Source organism: Bombyx mandarina, chromosome 04 (genome assembly GCF_030267445.1).
Source record: "Bombyx mandarina strain Sakado chromosome 04, ASM3026744v2".
In the NCBI taxonomy this organism is placed as follows: Eukaryota; Metazoa; Arthropoda; class Insecta; order Lepidoptera; family Bombycidae; genus Bombyx; species Bombyx mandarina.
In genome coordinates this window covers 11,228,763-11,244,447 of record NC_143211.1, presented here as the reverse complement: position 1 = coordinate 11,244,447, position 15,685 = coordinate 11,228,763, and the positions used below count along the sequence as shown (strand labels likewise).

Here is a 15,685-nt window from a genome sequence, read left to right as displayed (position 1 = left end):
GAATTGTTTAAGATGATCCCATCATCTCGTTTTTACCATCGCACCGCCCGCCACCGAAGTAGATTTCATCCATACTACCTGGAGCCACTTCGTTGATCCACATTCCGATTCCAGAGATCTTTTTTGCCACGTACCAGCCGGCTTTGGGATGAGCTCCCCTCCACTTTGTTCCCCGAGCGCTACGACATGTCCTTCTTCAAAGGAGGCTTGTGGAGAGTACTTAACGATAGGCAGCGGCTTGGCTCTACCGCTGGCATTGCTGAAGACCATGGGCGACAGTAACCACTCACCATCAAGTGAGCTGTATGCTCGTCTGCCTACAAGGGGGATAAAAAAAAAGAAGAAAAAAACCTGGAAGTAGCCACAGGTTTCTGATCGCAGTCATGGGCTGAACTTACCGAATTTTACTATGGAGAGAGACACCAGACATCACATTTGGCATACTAACGCAAAACGATGCTCAAATAAGGCGCTTCTCTCTTAAAAGCAAATCTGACAGTGAGAAGTCGTGCGGACGAAATCATTCAAATCCAAAATATTTTCGAATTTATACTTAATTATATTATAGTATAATTTTTAATTAATAATATTTAAATCAATTTTAAGCATATTAAAATAAATTAAGGAATTACATATTCGGATAAATACAATAATCAAATATATGAGTAACTAGCATAACTTTCAGTGTCACTTTTAAATAAACAGACCATACAATATAAGCATGCCATTGCGAAGTCCCTAACAAAAAAGCACGAAACAGCGCTTTTCGTAATTAATTTTATTTATATCTACTAACACTTTACAATCTGAACAGCTTAAAATTAAATTCCGAGCTGGACTAGCTTTATTAGAAATTTTTAAAACATATTCTTCAAACTTCTCAACGCCCGTATCTCCTTCCAGTAAACAATCAAAATAAAATATTGAAATATAGGAATGAAAACTTTTATACGTAGACGTAGTGCATTTAAAAAATAAACGTTTATATTTTAGTAAGTAAAATAATGCTCGTGTGTGAGACAGGGTCTGCCCTTAGTAGCGTAATAATTTACGCGACGCTCGTCCCGGCCTACGCTCATCCAACCAGTACACAATAAACCGTCCCTAAATTATCTTTTCAAACAATTACACAAGAATTATTGCTGTCTTAATTTATTCTGTAATTTTAGATTTCTAACCTTCCATTGTAAGGAATGCTGGAATCATAGGGGATAGAAATGTACAAAGCAAAGTGTAGTATTCTACACCTTTGAAATTAAATTGATAAATAATATGATATTTTAATATAAAATCGAGTTATTCGATAAAAAATATTGATCTTTATTATTAATAAGATCTTTTCACAAAATTAACCAGAAAAAAGGAAAAATCATGGGCAAAAATGTATTTGAATGTTTTACATATTATTGCCATCATAGTCTATCAATATATTGTTATTATAACATAAACATATTATAACTTAGCACAGTGTTCCGTAGTCAAAATGAATGTTGACGTAGCGCGCTGAAAATTCCGTATCCTCAAAGGATTCCGCGAAGAGGCAGGGTTCCGTGTCGTATCTACGATAGCACTGTCTCCACTTTTTTTGACGGTTTCACTTACGACTAAGAAAAGCGGGAGACATGTAGTGTCCACTTTTGAGAACGAAGTCAACATATTTCTTTTTAATTGTATTATAACTCTTGGTAGAAATAGGTCCTGCCAGTGCCGCCTCCCGATACGGTTTACTTAGTACCAGTAAAACATTCGAAATATCTATTATATTTCAAACAGCATTAGCGGTTCCACTTCTTTTTGCTTTTTCATCTTTTCAAATTTATCGTTTCGTCTTTCTTATTTTTATTATTATAAGTACCTGTAAAAGGGCTACACAAATTTTTGCTAACTTTAAAATAGTTAGTTCAGTCCTCTACATCCTGTACAAGAAGTATCCTAATTAGTTATACATAATTTTGCTATACCGTTAAAAGACGAGCTAAAACACCTACCATTAAAATATTCGTGTATTTAACGAGAAAACATTCCCAAATTTAAAATTTTTGCGTCGCTCAAACAAACAGTGGGACGTACAAACGCATAAGATTAAATAATAAAGTGTCTGTTCTTTGTCGTTTTTGTACAGAACCTTAAAAAACGAAACTTTTTATCACAAAATTCGAGCCAAGTAGCATATTACATTTTTGAATGTCATTTTTCATTGAACACTTTGTTTATACTGTCACTCATTTCGTTATCTTTACCTTGACAAATGAAAATTTATGTCCCCTGCCGCCCGTACATCCCGCTTGTTTACGCTGATTGTCGCTAAAAAAGAGCACTGATATAACGCATATTAAAGAGGAATTTCGTTAGCCGCTTTTTCAGTTTTACGATATATTTTTTAAACGCGTTTAGATATCATCAAATTGTTGATATAAAGGAATATTATAAGATGAAGTATAAACCGAATCGATTTATACAAAGAAGTTTTATTTATTGCTTGTACAAAAAATTCAGAAATTTTATAAAGTTTTCGATAAATTCCAAATAAAAGTTTCAATGTTTGTTTCAAAATTATATTATACTAGCTGACACGGCAGACTTCGTAGTGCCTCAATTGATAAATAAAAGGCCTAAACTTTTGTATAAAATAAACACATCGAAGGAAAAACAAAATTATTCCGAGCATTTTCATATTTATCTACCTTTTAAACCTTCTCTGGACCTCTACAAATAATTAATTTAAGACCAAAATTAGCCAAATCGGTCCAGCCGTTCTCGAGTTTTAGCGAGACTAACGAACAGCAATTCATTTATATATATATAGATATATTTTTATGAAACCTGAAAATAAATAAATAAAAACGAGCCAATCAAACATGTAGCCTAATAGAGAAAAACAAAGAATACGAGGTAGACTTGTTTGTTTACCGAGGACACGATAGCGATCGTTACAACGTAAATGTCTTTTGAAAGGAGACCCGCGGCGCAAGCCGTCGTTTAATATGAGTTGAAGACAGTACAACAACGGGATAGGGACTTCAAACGCTACTCCAAAATGTGTAATCTTGGACAATTTAGTATAAAATTCATTAAATGACTACATGTTTTTTTATTACGAAAATCGCGCTTTCATGGCTTGCATGGTTACTGACACTTAATAAAGATCCTATTTAATGAACACTTTTTTCCTATCAAATCACTGGTAACCTCGACGGGCTATTCCGTGCGCAGAGCTTATTAGGTCAACTGGTAAAATTTGTAAACACTAATCCTAGCAAGAGCAGTGCCTCGCCGAACCACTACATCGGAATCATGACCTACTGAGAAGATCCGGGGCGAAACTCAATGGGTTATGTCTATGGATTAGATTGCACGTCGAACTCTTCGTTGTATCAGTTCGGCGAAAACGGTGACCGGTGTTTGGAGTGCCTAAAGGCGTGGAGGGTAGATCGGCAAGATCCAATAGGACGAAGTGAACACTATTTTTATAAAACAAATGTGTCAATTGTTATATTTAAAATGGCTGAATTCATGATTCAATTGAACCTATCTCTAAGATCACTTCTTGTTTCGTACCTCCTTACCTTCATTAATACATAGCTTTCATGCTCATACAGGATTTTTATTGGAAGATTATAAACACATACCCTACAATCTTATAATATACCTACGTTGTTCGTTAAAAATTAAAAATAAAAACAGTAAAGAATCACTTTCAAACCAATAGATTTAATTGCATTGCTGCAAAAATAGGTAGGATGGTGGTGCTAATCGTTGTACAATCACAACACACCCTATCACGTTGATTCAAGACAGGGATGGGCATCCACCAATGTAATTGAAGTCGGCACAACTTGCAACCATGCAGTTTCATTTGGCAAATAGCTATACGACTGCCGGCCGCCCGCCTAACTTATAGAAGTTATAGAGCTTATAGAAAGATAGCTTTCTCGAGAATGATAGTCTACGTATAATATTAAAATACCTATCTAAATATTTGAAAAATGGTTGGACTAAGATTTAGATTCATTAAACGATAGGATGTAATAAGAGCAGCAAATAAAGAAAAAATAATAACATGAAACCTCGATTAACAAAACTTTTTTATCAAAATACAAACTAAGAAATTCCTCAACAATTGAATTAAAATTCTCATAATACAATATAATCATTAAATAGAAACTGAAGCTAAACGCACAAGCTAATCTTATCTCGTTTGAGTAAAATTTCTTTACTCTATTTATAACTTAGTATTAATTAATGAATACATTTGATAGAACCAAACTTAATAGGTTTATTTATTTAATTATACTAGATAGGGGTATGAGCTCATGATCCACGTGGTATCAATTGGTTACCGGAGCATTTAAACAATGCAACATGAATACACCGTAAGACACGATATTAAAATTTAACATCTTACGAAAGTGGAAAAAAAATTGTATCTTCAAAATACATTTTTAGCGCCGCTATGATGAGATTACTAGTCTAAAAAAAAGAAGGAATCAGGAGAGAAAAAATTAAAATTAAATCCAGCCGGAGTGAGTGTACACGATATACATAAGATTGAAATATTGAATAGTTATATAAAAACAGAATCTTGATGAATTGAAACAGAATGAAAAGGTTCTCAAGAAATTTCATGTTGGGAATAATCCCGAAAGCGGCCGACGCAATTCTTCATTTCATTCACGTTCCCCTGCGATGAAACTTTTTCTCTGCAATTTTTCTGTGGAGGACGGGGTGTTATCAGGTGGGGCGCTTTGCCAGTCGTAGCACGTAGCGCCTCCGTGAACCCGCGCGCCGCCCCTCCCCCCGCCCGCCCGCTGAATACAAACTTCATTAGTCGTTTGATAATTAGCCCGTTAAACGCCCCTCACTCACCCAGCTACCATCTCCTAATCTAAACCTGCGTTATCCTCACGTACACAGATTCCACATATATTCAAATTGTACAAAATAAGCTTATCTAGGAGTGCGCTGGAGATTGCTAATACGCTTTACACGGTTTCTGAATTTCTGAAAACTGAAATTCTGATAATCGTAATCTCGATAACATACCTTATGTTGAATATGTTGCTTTTTTTCTTCTGACAAGATAACATATCTTTATTACAAGCTTATTTGTTATCAACTTAATTATTAAATTGTTTTTAAAACTAAGGTATTAAAATGTTGTTTTCTACCAAAGATATATCATAATGACTATTCAACTGAAACGACTTTTAAATAGAAGGATAAATAAACTAAGTGCAGTGGAACGAGGAACTCCAAATGACATAACAATATCCAGGAAATGTGTTTCTCTAGCGAATGGCTATGAAATGACGCCAGGCGTTTGACGTTTTAATCGTTCATTAACTGCTTCAACTACACTGACGCTAGTTACTAACTACATATATCTGATTAACGAAAATGTATTACAAAAATATTCCTAAAAAAGCATTTACAAATTGTAGTTTTTATTAAAGTTATATAAATGGGTAACACGAGCTACGACCCATCTGGTTTTAATGGTTACTGGAGCCCATAGACGTCAACATCCTAAACGCCGCCACCCATCTTGAGACATGAGTTCTATGTCCCAGTTTTATAGGACAAGAGCTGTCCCACCTTTCAATGCGAAACGCATTACTGCTTGACGGCAGAGATAGACGTCTAAAACCAGGAGCAGTCTTAGGGATCCCGGTAATCGTACTCATCGAACTTGCCAAAGAGTTCCACGTGCAACCTAACCCATGCATCAGCTCGCTAAGTTTCTCGCCGGATCTTCTCAGCGGATCGCGGTTTCGACCCGGTAGTAGATTCATTCGCGAAGTAGCTGCTCTTGAATTGTTAGGTCTCCTTTGGAGGTGCCCGGGCAGCCGTTAGCAAAATCCCACCCCTCCTGGCTGAGCCTTTGCTCGCCCACCTGTCCTGGTGAAACTGGAAAGGCCTCCGGGCCACTTCCTTCAATCCTTCAATCATAAAAAAAAGATAGACGTACGAGCTCACAAGACTCCCTACCACCAGTAATTACGCAATTTTTTGCGAATTTGATTTTTATTACACAATGTTATTCTTACACCGTGGAAGTTATTTGTGAACCTTTGTTAAGTAGGTACTTATTGCATTAGAAATATTGGTATCTAGAGGAGGAGGAGATTCAATCGCGGGCACAGTCGCATCGCTTGATACGAATGCACCGGGCGTCTTAGTTATCTATAGGCTACAATGATTTCTATGAGCACACAAGTTGATCTTAATTAAGAAATGATTAACCGTGTCGCTACATAAATACAGGTTTACTTAAACTGATTAGGAACACTTAGAACACAACCATGAAGACTACCCTGATTTTAAAGGTAATGGCCAAATTAAAATAATTTCAATATTAATTTGTTCTTGGCACATCTAAATCTTAATAATCTAAAAATCAGTAAAAAATATTACTTTAATATGATGTAATTTATCATAGCACATGTATCAGGTATTTAAAAAATATATTATAATTTCTCAGGGTTGATTATTAAAATCTTCCATACTAGAAAACAAAACTTTATTGTCGTAGGTTTATCGTCGCTTTGTATTTTAAAGACAAGCAATCGAGTCTCCAGCACTTTATGAAGTTGGAAGAATAATACTATAGTATGAAAAACTAGAGAACTAACCTCGTTTGGAGACAGTACAAAGTTCCCTGTTGACTTATATTCAGATTAACATTGTTTGCAAATATGTATGTAGTTAAAAATTTCTTGTTTACGGATGTTTTTGCCCGCTTGCATACGCCTCGAGTTGTAATTCAGTAAGTAAGATAATAGCAACATAGTGTGCCAATAGCATACCATAGCAAACCAAGACCCATCGGATTAAAACTTGATGGAGTACGCGCGGCATAATATGCTCAAACGAAAGGTTATACATTTTTTCCCCTATAATCTGGTGAGCGACAATACGAAAATTCATGCATCTTCAATCTATCTTTATCCCACAAGGAAGATCGATAACCTCATATTGAGTATGGATTATATACGATTTAAGAGATATTCGATGATTTTTACTAGCTTATAGAGATATTGTATTAAAGTATCTTATACGAACCAGTAAATAATTTAATGTTTCGTTTAATTTTGGTTTTCTTTTTTCATAAATTAAAGATTTTTTCGTACGTTGTAACGTCTTCAATTTTACCTCAAAAACTATTATTTAAAAAAAAAAAATTATTTTAATAGTCTCTTTTCAATAAATGACTAACTTAAATATAATTAAATTATGTTGATGTGAACATTATGTTAAACATATTAAGTTGACCAACAAATCGCGTATCACCGTATTGATTGCATAAGTGTTACCCTAAAATATCAGCAGTAATGCTACCATTCATACATACCCTGCGTACTTTACAGAGCTTTAACTTATTTGGACGAGCGATATACAAACTTTAAAATCTAAATAAAACTAAATCAATTATGTATTATATTATAATAAAACTTTATCACTCTCATGATCACAACTCACATCTCCCGCCAACAGTACATCACCACAAATACTTGATTCAGAGCAGCTAATGATACATTCGTGCGTTTATAGTACTAGTTATATTTAAAAACATAGTTTCGCTATTCACCTAACACTGTCTGTTTTCTTAGTTCATGTTTTTAATTGACGAATTACGTAAAATTATATCTATGTATTTCAAAAATTATATTTTTTGTGAAATCCGATAACACAAAGAGACGTTCTAGATTTTATTTAGAAACTATAGTTCTTTAATTTTTTTTCAAATATTCCTTCTCAATTAACTTTTAAAATTAGTGAAAACATAAAACGCTCTAAAATTATATCTTCTCCTTTCCATTGTAAGTTCCTGTAAATTGTATTAAAATTTAATGACATTTAATTACTTACGAAAAAAAAACCAAATTATTTTGACATCAGTTCATCAAATACATCAGATCAAAATAATAAATAAATAGTATGGCATAATAATTATTAGTACATCAATACAGTATTTAACTCATTGTTTTGGGATGTCAAATCAATAGGTAGTATTATTTCACCGCCGCTCAGTCATCTCGAACGGCGTGTCTCGGTAAGAACACTTTGCTCTAAACTGCATCAAGGATAAAAAATCGTATTTGCTATTTTTTGAATTATAATTAGAAAGCAATTTGATTTAATTATTATAGATTATTTTTATAAACTAAATAATTCAAGCCAAAAATTGTCTTTTCCGTGGAATAATACACCATAAAAGGGCGCTGTAATTATAGGCCTGCTTCATTCTTATATTAAAAATGACTTTTATAAAGCAAATTATATGATTTATGACAATTAAGGCGGATGGGCAGGACTTAACGGTCTTTGGAACAATGCTACGATGAGCGAGTCATCCATGTATAACAGAAACGTATGGGCACTAGAAAAGATCTTACCATTTCTGAACTACATAAAATCTACATCACATTATCGAGTCGCATGTTTTACTTACACACCATAATTATTGCTCTAACAAAAGAACGTTTACTTGTAGAGTCATACATAAAAATATATTTCGCGCAAGTAACACTATTAAAATAGTCTTTGTCTAGTATTCATTATACCCCCCCGTCTATATTTTATTCTTTTGTCAGCGGTCGTCGCTGCATGGATGCATGAATAAATTGTTTTTGAGTGTCGAACATTCTGAACAAACTGGTAGGTCAAGATCCTTTTCTCATAGAGGTAGTCTTTTGTGCGATAGTAAAAGGCGTGCACTATCAAAAGGGCGCGGATCGGGTAGATTCTGGATTTGTGGCATTGTAATTATTATTTAATCTATCGCATTGAAAATTGTACGGGGTAATGTTCGTTGGTGAAGCTCTTTTTGAAATCACTTTTAGTATGTCGTAGACTACAAGATGTCAGCGGCCGCGCCTTTTCGTCGTAGTGTGAGTGATCCGGGTCACAATGCGTGTCCATTGTCATTGTCCAAATCGTAACTTTGATCCCTCGCCCTGAGAACAAGAAACGGACCAGAACATTTATACATTAATTTTTTTTTGAAACTTTTACACTTATTTAACGTATGTATTTATAAAATCACACTATACCAGAAAATATATTTATAAAATTACCTGAAAATAATTAAGGAACGTCCTCCATAATTAATAACCGTATTGAAAAATACATAAATTCAACTAATATCTAGGTACAAATCAAATACATTTCGTTCGTCGCCCTCGATGATAAATAGTCATTAACTAGCCCAAAAAAATTAATTCTAGAAAAAACAATCGTAAAATAAAAACAAACAGAGAGACATCATCCAACTCTGTATCCAGATTTGTAAAAGTGTAATCTTGTTAATGAATTTATAGAACCAATAATTAAAAAAATTAATTGATACACCCATTTTTGTAAACGACTCGAGCGTATCGGGCGTAGACGATGCTACTAGAAAAACTTTCACTAAAGGGCTAATAAAAACTTTTAATTTCGTATCGTAATTTAAATTTGATTAAGCCTAAAGACACCCACCGTGCGTCACCAATGGCATTACCAGTGTCAATAAATTGCAGGAAGGCAATCGTGAACTACTGTGAACACGCTTCACGTTACAAACATAAATGAGAACATAGCGGTACGTACCCAGACTCGAATTTACGACTTTTCCTATGAATCACACGTACATAAAATTACTATTATAAATTATTTCGTCACTGTACCCAATACGGAAAATAAATTTTAAACTCCACAATCATATTTGCAAATGTTCTTATAATGTGACTAAATTTAAATTAAGTTTAAAATTGAACTTGTCAAAATTATTAGTAAAAACTGTTAAGATTATTTCTAATCCTTCTTCCTTGTGTGAATCTTTCTATTAATACGAGGAATGAAAATAATGTAATAATGAAACTTAAGCGAAAGCTATAAGACGGTATAGTCATGCTTGCTTTATAATAATAATATTGTAATGGGCATTGTCTTCGGTCACGAATGCCGCCGTCCTCCAGTGAGCCGAGACGGATCGGCATAATGAGATGCAGTGTTCCCAGATGTGGCGCAGGCGCGGCCCTAACACATTACCGATCCTTTTTTTTTTGTATTATATTTTTCTTATTATTCTGACTTTAATCTGACAAGTTCGCAAGATGAGCGGCTATGACGTCATATCGGAGACCAACGTGAACTGCAACACGGTAAGTACTCGGTGTTCGCGTCGGGAGGAATATTTAGTATTATTAAAGTATGACTATAATATTACTTAATAATAAAAAAAATCGTTTTAGTTAAAAAATATTATCTTATAATTTTCTGAATAAGCCTTGACACTATAAGTTCAACGATATTACACCACTACACGAAAACTATGTGAGTCTCCCTGTATGTGGCGTTAACTAAATAAGTACGATCCGCATTTTATCCACAAAAATAACTCAGAGCAAAATTCGACTCGAATTTGCAGAGAACGGTTCGGGTCGACGTAAGCCTCAAGTTTATTTATGTTGCCTTTAGTCAGAACTGTTACCTTACGCCAGATGTTATTTTACGACATCTCGCCTTCGAACAAATTTGTTTTAACCTCCCAATGCTCTAATTTTATTTGTAACTTTTGTACCTTTTTTTCTTTCAAATATCCACTGAAAAAGAGATTCGATTACACACGTTAAACTGATGCATATGTTTGATTTCGAAGCAATGTAATATCACACATATGATAATCGCGCAGAAAACACTTCAATTGTAATTTAACACTAGTACTAAATCTTCGTAGTTTTTTCACACATGTAGGCTTCCGGAATCGTGGGCACGCCCGCGCAGCTCCATACTTCTTTACATTCCATATGATTACAATGACTATGGGAAGTAAGGAAGCACGGAACTTGCGCAAGGCTTTTTCTTCTGTCTTCTTAAAATTTTCAATAATGAATGAAGCTTTGTTAACCTCGGTAGTGCCATACATGACGCCATCTCTTGGATGGAGATAGCGCCCTGGCAGTGGTAGGGCGGCGGGGGTGACGAGCGACGCGGCGTGGTGGCAGCTCGTCGAGCACTGGCAGCGCTCTCGATGCGCACGCGCAGCCCAGCTCTAAAAATGGAATCACCGGCGGAGTTCGCTTACAACTCACGAGTCCCATCCATTCCAAATTTGTATTTTCCCGAAATAGAACGGACGGCGGGCGTCCATCGGATCGGTTACCCGAACGTGCACCGACCTGCAGCTTGCGTATTGCGTTTGCCGCTATGCACGCCGGAGCCTATAGCGAAGATGTCGAAGGTTCTTATGTAAGGAACACCGGGAACCGCGCCGCGTGACGACCGTTTCGAAAATAAATGGGCACCTCTAAAGCACGACGACGACGAGCGCCACATGTGTGCGCTCCCGTCAGCGTTCCGATGATCGCGCGCTGGAGGGGAGTCTATTATTAGTAGTACACCATCCACCACTGTCACCTCCCGCGGGGTAGTCGCTCTATACATAGTTCCGATCACGGGATCTGGCAATCCGCAGCGTTCACTGACCCTCTGAAACAACACCACAATGTTACTTTTCTAAAGATTTGCAAAGAGCAAAAGTTATATAGACCTAAATACTATGTCTTGACGGCACAACTAAATAATTTTTATTTTTTTAATGCACATAATTGAACTTTGTTCAATGCTCCTTATTGGTAGGTAATAAATTGATGATCCTAATTAATTTATTTATTTTGATTTTTAACAAATTATAGGTTACTCTACTTATCCTAATTAAAGCAAAGCTCGATCAGAAATAGGTATTCAATATCTAGTGTATCAGATTTTTCAAAAAAAAAATGTTTCTTTCGCCTATAACGCAATGAACAATTTTAAAAGTACAATGTATGGTGAAAGACGAAAATTTTCAGCCACAGTAAACACGCCCGTCTCTGTGTTCAGTCAGTCAATAAAAATATTTGGCAAACTTTTGTGGACAAACAAATAGGACGACGGCCAACTCATCTTTTGTCTGCTTCAAAGCTGTTTCTAAAAGAAAAATGAACAAGTCAGATAATAGACCTTTTTTTTATTACAATAATAAGTGATTTGCTTATTTCATTAAAGTATTCTATTTAAAAAACTTCTCACTGAGTTGTCAGAAAACATTGTCCAATACATTTCATTCTTAAATATTTACTTATGTAAGGATAATGAGTACTAATAATAATGAGACTGATTGTGCTTGTTAGAAGTTTTTTTTAATTTTCATTTTGTTTTTATACTTGAACTTGAACGTTGAACTGGGTTCGAAAAATTCAAATACGATAAATTAATTCATATACATATTATATACATAATATATTATTTATATACATACATACGATAAATTCATTTATATATTCATATGACACTTTATACATTATTTAACAACTACTTAAACAACAAAATAACTATATAATCTTAAACAGACTTAAACAACTTTTAATGAGGGTAAATACTCTTCCATAGAACTTTTCTATAAATTTACTGTGGAATATAAATAAATTGTCTCACAAACGAAAAAAAATAATTAAGTATAAAATAATGAAATATCTTGATCTACAAAGAATTGGTTGGACTCACCTGGTAAACTCAATGATTAAGTTTAATTCTAATTATTTGAACTCGTACCTTAACAAAAGTAAATGATCATTGTAAAAATTCAATGTATGTATAAAGTTTTTTGGAAAGCGGGTGTTTCGGTAAAGAAACTTTCTTTGTAAGCTTTATTGTATAATATAATATATTTTATGTACCAGTTTCTTATTTGCTTGTATACATATATTTAAAATACCATTGTAATAGGTAATTGAATCTTTAGCATACAGTTTTGCTTAACACTTTCTCGTTCTTCTGTGTTAAAAATTTCGACCCAATTCGTGCTTTAATTATTATAAAATACTATTTCGCATAGCATTTTGTACACTTTTAGATCTTTTCGGATCAATGAGCCACTGTCATCAATCGATGAACCACTCATTGCCATCAATAAGTATTTGCCTATAATTAATTTATTCTTATTATCATTTAGATAGGTAAATCATACCATCAGTAGACCGGAACTCTCGGTATCTGGTCATCTAGATAATTATTACTTTTACCTATGTTATCTGATGGAAGGACGCATTGTAAGCGCTCACGGGTGTTTACCACAGTCTTACCAATTTCTTCTGCGAAGACCTCATGCATTCCAGTTTTAAAAGGAGGTCAGCAGTTATATAATTCAATTAAACTTACCTCATACCTCAAGGTAGGGGCGGGATTCACTGTATGACGTCAATAAGGTTCAGTAACCACTTAACACTAGATGGGTTATGAATTCATTCAACGTCACGTCTAAGGAATAAAAAATGAAATAAAAAGTTGCTATTTTGTTTCACCATCCAAAACTGCCCGTTTCAACGCTTCAGAAAAGTAATTTTAATAAAATCCATTTATTGTTACTTTAAGCTCCTCTTGAATCAGCAATATCTTTTACAAATTTGTATGTATTCAAACTCCAATTTTATTTTTTGAACTCATTGCTCGGACTTTATAAATTACATTTTAAACAGCATTGCAACTGACTGACTTCTATAGAAGTTTATATATAGAATGATCTATAGAAGTCTAACCAAGTTTATATTCTTATTCTCCTTATATTCTACTTATAAAGAACTTTATTATAAGTTCGAGCAACGAGTTCATTTGACATATTTATTGACATTATCTATTAATTCAGCTAGTATCTACAACCACACATACTCATTTGTCTTGAAAACTAAACTAATTCAAATAGTACCACACTGCTTGAGAAATACCAACGAACACTCATGTATGTGCCAGTTTTGAGGATCAGTTAGATATCCATACACGCAAAACTGTACTATCGATGCCTTCTGTTTAATTTTATAATTGTACCTACGCTTTTTTTTGTACCGATCTAAAGGAGACAAACACAAACTATTGTGTAGCATTATTTTATTTCAATATATCACTGAATATCTCACCCCGATTTGTATCGTAATCATAAATTAGTTTTATTAACTCATTAAATTATTACTACACTTTTTAAGGTATAATAAAACATTAACACTTATTCTGAATTAGAATCACTGCAAATTCGTGTAAATTTTTTTAGTCCTTATTAATAACTATATGTTTATAAAAGCATTAATGCAGCGTTGTAATAAGACGGTCTGCTGAGCAAAGAAATGCGTCTATGTTGCCCGCAAAGCAACTCACCGACCAAAGAGCGACTGTTGAATATTAATGCGACATTGTTATTGGCCACTAGTGCCCGCTGCTGCCCCAATCGCACATTTCCATAACTTACTATGCCGAGTCCGCGGGGAAACAAGCCAGCACTGTACGGATATCATAGCAGCGAACGCTCATATTTGTCTTCTAAACAATGTTCAGTCGCGACAATATGTTACATTATTCATTACGGAATCTGCAAATGGACAGGAGCTTAGTGAGCGTGTTCTCAAATACTTCCAATGAGACGAACTGCTGTTTCAGTAATACGATGATTCATGTTTTTGATTGTATCGCATCATGTCGAGACATCGCAGAACGCTAAATCGTATAGGTATTATTATAACGATAAATCTGTCTTTTACTGTAAACAATTTACTAGAAAATACTGTACGATATACAATAATAATAATAATAATAATATGTATTAGCTAATTCTGAAGACTACCTGCGTTTTGTTTTTATGTAACAATGTAATAAAATACAGTAGTCATTTATAATATTTTTAAGTAAACTTTGTTATTCCTTTGAATTGAAGTTTACAACTTCATACGACACTAAATTGTCAAATTTTCAGGAGAGTACTCAAAAGTTTCACAATTTACTATGTCTCATTTTGGTGTTCTATCTAATATTTATAACGTAAAAATGGCTAAAAGCGTTTTGTATTGAAAAGATATGTCTTTATAATGATCGACTCTAGATCAAATCAGTTTGTTATTGGTTCTCCCACAGTTAAGTTTGACACTAATTTTATTTGAAATCCATACTTATTATAAACACATATGTTTGTGAGTTTGTGCATTACGCTTTTACGTCTTAACTACTCAACCTACTATCATGAACATTTGCATACACGTTGCTAGGGGTCATAAAAGAGAATAGGGTACCTTTCATCTACAAAAAAGTTAATTCCCAAGGGTTTTTTTCCACATCGCAAGCGAAGCTGCGCGCAAAAGCTTGTCTCGTTATAATTTATCAGAAAAAGATTCCCATTTCATGTAAAACTTGAACCAAACAATAATGATAATTGCTCTTTAACCCAGTTTAATTATATTCTGATCTTAGTCTACTACAAAGTTTTGCTTGTTAAAACACTTACCATTAATTTATTCTTATTACTTTTAAACAAGTGCTTTATCATATTTATGCCATGGCCAATTTAGTTATCTGTTCTTACTCTCTTCAGAAGTCCCTTCAACCTCGAAGTAGTTCTTTTTGTTTTTAAACAATATACATATTATATTTTGTTCTTGTAAAACACTGTGAATCCTTTAAATTAAATAAAAGAAACTTTATGTTGAGCGTGAAAAGTTTTAAAAAGCAAATGTTTTCATACACATATTATGTCGGAGAAATGTGGTTTATTCGCTGATTTCAGGGGTATTCGTACTTATAAAGCGCAATAGAAAATAAGAATTGCTTGGAGATTGATCGGTGATTTCAATGACACTCGCGTATAGGAAGCGCGGATGGTACGGCGCGCTAGTACTAACTGTTG

The 15,685-nt window shown here is 34.1% G+C and overlaps 1 protein-coding gene and 1 long non-coding RNA gene across 2 annotated transcripts in view; one reads left to right on the top strand and one right to left on the bottom strand.

Moving 5' to 3' along the window:
- The window catches only part of mib1 (E3 ubiquitin-protein ligase mind bomb 1), a 150,525-nt gene that overhangs the window by 126,805 nt on the left and 8,035 nt on the right, over positions 1-15,685 (top strand). The window lies entirely within an intron of this gene.
- On the bottom strand, positions 7,429-11,564 carry LOC149503141 (uncharacterized). The gene is made up of 2 exons (XR_016325799.1): positions 11,289-11,564; positions 7,429-8,957 (listed from the first exon to the last, which is right to left on the bottom strand). It is a non-coding gene; the product is annotated as an uncharacterized LOC149503141 (long non-coding RNA).